General features: G+C 37.8%; 1 pseudogene; it reads left to right on the forward strand.

Annotated features, from left to right (window-relative positions):
- Nucleotides 1-378: 378 nt before the first annotated feature.
- On the forward strand, nt 379-3,211 carry LOC102821145 (annotated as a pseudogene).
- The last annotated feature ends 641 nt before the right edge of the window (nt 3,212-3,852 follow it).

Raw genomic sequence — 3,852 nt, forward strand, 5'->3', positions numbered from 1 at the left:
TCCTTCTACTTTTGTGGGAGTTTCTACTCATGTCTCACCAAACAAGAAACAATAATCCTGGCTATACAGCCAAGCTACATTTGCACCTGTAAAACCTCACTAAAAAGAACAGCGTGCATGGCCAACACCTGTTAAAAACACTCTAAAGGGAACTGCAGGAACAGTGAGCAGAGAAGCCCATCTCCTGATCACACCCAGTAGTAGACATCTTGGAGTGTGCTTAAGAATACACCATTATACATTCACCTAATTAACACAAGTACTACAGCACCACAATCCATAAAAATCAGCAGAAAATGTCTGCTAATGCACAGAAGCACGACAGCGTAGCTCAGATAAATGGCCAAAAGGAAGAGCTGTATTAGAGGGTGATAGGCCATGGAATTTTCTGAAGGGGAATGTAGGAGAATGATATTAAGGTACATCCAAATGTTTCACAGAAAAGCAGAGAAAAATAAGGAAGTAGTCAGAAAAGTGCTTCAGGAAAAAAACAGCAAAATTGATATGGTGATTGAATCAATAAGGAATCTGCAAAAAGAGGTCCAGATGATTAATGCAAACATATCAGAAATGGACAACACACTGAAAAGGCAAAGAGGTAAAATTGAAGGGATGGAAGCCGGAATCAGCAAACTGGATGACAAATCTGTCAATAGTGCTAAGAAAGAAGAACAAGCAGAACAAGAATTTAAAAATCTGAAGAAAGCCTAAGATTCATATGGTACAACATGAAGAAGAATAACCTGAGGCTGATTGGAATTTCAGAACAGGAAGGGACAAAACGAAAACTACAGAATAGATAGTCAAAGAGCTGCTGAAAGAGAATTTCCCTAACAACTGGAAGGGTGAGAAGATAAGCATCCAAAAAGATGAATGAGCCCTAGGAAAGACAGACCCCAAAAGAAAATCACCAAGATGTATCATAATCAAATTTTCCAAAACCAAAGACAGGAAGAGAATCCTGAAAGCATCTAGGGAAAAAAAGAAAGGCTACTTACAAAGGAAAGTGAAAAATATTAAGCTCTGATTATTCAGCAGGCAAGAAGACAATGGGGAAGAAGAAGACTTCAGAGGACCTGGGCTGATCTCCTTCAGTTGTTCAGACTGTGGGTCCTGTGATGTGCTGAGTGAACAGCTCTCCTTAGGTGAACAGTCTCAGTGAACATTTGTCAATTCTTCCTTCAAAGCCAGTGTCGATTTGGAGACTGATGCTGGAATGAACAGCCTGGTGCCCAAGGCAGGGGATGGTAGCAACCTCAGCAGCAGTCCTCAGGTAGTAAAAGGCGTGGATAGAATGCCACTAGTGAGAGATATTCCAGTGTTATCCAGCCCTCCAACTTCTCCAAATCTGAGCCATAGGTGGGTGGGTGGGGGTGGGGGTGGGGGAGCAGCAGAGACCAAGAGAAACAATCAGTAGGTTCTTTCAAATGTGGAACTTCAACTAGCAGTAGCAGCAGAGAGTTAGCCTTGTCTCAAAACTCATTTGCATCACTTATATTTGAAGAACAAAATGATGAAAAGAAACTTCTGGAAGGAATTGTAAAAGATATGGAGGTTTGTGAATCATCAGGGCAGTGGATGTTTTCTGTTTATTCACCAATGAAAGATAAATCTAATATTTCAGGCTTTTATTGCTATGAATTCCCCAACAAAGATGTCAGAAATATAGTATTAAGGTTTCTTGATGCCATAAAGAAAAACATGGAAAAATTTTTGGAAGAATTCAGCAAAACAATACAAGAACAAAGCGAGAAACTCAGCTAAGTGATAGAAACATTAAGAATAAAACAACTAGAAATTCCGGAGCTTAATAATAAAATAACAAAAATAAACAGTTCTGTGGAAGAAAACAAAAGTAGAATAGAATCTATAGAAGAAAGAGTCAGTAATATAGAACACAAGACTTCTGCAATTACTCCACTTGAATAATAAACTGAAAGAGGAAAGAAAATGAAGAGAAAATAAAGGTTTTGTGGGACATCATCAAAAGGAACAATATACACACAATGGGAATTCCAGAAGAAGAGAGGAAATGAAGTCTAGAAGAAATTTTTGAAGAAACAGTGACAGAAAACTTCCCCTATCTCCTTAAAGATGAAGAAATTTTCATATAAGAAGCTCAACAAACTTCATATAGGCTAAACCTGAAGAGAAAATTGCCAAGACATTATAATTGAACTTTCCAGAAACAAAGAAAAAGAATCTTGAAGGCAGAATATGGTAAGCAAAATATCACCTACAAAGGAGCCTCAATCAGATTGTTGTTGTTGTTAGGTGCCATCAAGTCAGTACCGACTAACAGCGACCTTATGCACAGCAGAAAGAAACACTGCCCAATCCTGGACCAACCTCACTACTGTTGCCGTGCTTGAGTCCATCGATGTTGCTACTTGGCAAATCCATCTCATTGGGGGGTCTTCCTCTTTTTCTCTGACCCTCCACCTTACCAAACATGATATCCTTCTCCAGTTACTGGTCCCTCTTGATAATATGTCTGAAGTATAAGAGACAAAGTTTGGCCATCTTGACCTTCAAGGAGAACTCTGGCTGCACTTCTTCCAAAACAGATCTATTGGTTCTTTTGGTAGCCCATGGCACTTTCAATATTCTCCTTCAACACCATAACATAAAAGCACCAATTCTTCTACGTTCTGCCTTATTCACTGTCTAGCTTTCACATGCATATGAGGTTATTGAAAATATCATGGCTTGGGTCAGGGGCACCTTAGGCCTCAATGGGCATCTTTGCTCTTCAACACTTTATAAAGGTGTTGTGAAGCAGATTTGCCTAATACAATACATCCTTTGATTTCTTGACTGTTTCTTCCATGAGTGTTGATAGTTGATCCAAGAAGAATGAAGTCCTTGACAACTTCAATATTTTCTCCATTGATAAGAATGTGCTTTTTTGGTACAGTGGTGAGGATTTTTGTTTTCTTTACATTGAGATGTAATCCATACTGAAGGCTGTGCTCTTTGATCTTCATCAGTAAAGTCCTCTTCACTTTCAGCAAGCAAAGTTGTATCATCTGCATATCGCAAGTTGTTAATCAGTCTTCCTCCAATCCTGAAGCCACGTTTGTGCTTATTTCTCCCCAGAAGCAATGCAGGCAAGAAGGGAATGGCGTGGCATTTACAGAGTCTTGAAAGAAAAGAACTGTCGATCAAGAATAATATATCCAGCAAAATTGTCATTCAAAAACAAGAATGAAATTTGGACATTTCCAGAGAAAGAAAAGTTAAGGGAATTTGTAACTACCAGACCAAAGCTACAAGAAAACTTAAATAGAATCCTCCAGAAAGAAAACTAACTAGAGCAGCCAACCCTCAAACTATTGACACTAACAAAGACCAGAATACATACAACAACAAAATAAACTTAAAATGTGATTACAGGCAATCCAGAATACAAAGTGGTAGTTGATGATAACATCAGACCAAGAAAGGGAATGATTGATATAGAAAGAGAATTTTCACATGCCAGGAAAATTAAGGTGGTTTCAACTGACAACTTGTAAATGTTGGTGTTAAATTTGTAAGCCTTATTGTAGTTATAAAGTATATAACTCTACTCACTAAAGTAAAGAAGAAATCAAGACTCATTAAATAAAAGGGGAAAATCTGTTTTAAAAAAACTCAGGACTGTTGATAAAAAGGAACAAATAAGTCATCAACCTCCTCAAGCCAAAACATTTATGACAAAATGACTGAAGTAAAATTTTCTCTACTGTAATTATATGATCCAGTCAAGAGCAATAGTTGCAGAATAGGTTTTAAATGTGACTTATCAGTATGTTGTCTATGTTAGCACACAGGCATCATAGGTTAAAAATCAAATTATGAGGAAACAAT

This window comes from Chrysochloris asiatica, unplaced genomic scaffold (genome assembly GCF_000296735.1).
Source record: "Chrysochloris asiatica unplaced genomic scaffold, ChrAsi1.0 scaffold00470, whole genome shotgun sequence".
Lineage (NCBI taxonomy): Eukaryota > Metazoa > Chordata > Mammalia > Afrosoricida > Chrysochloridae > Chrysochloris > Chrysochloris asiatica.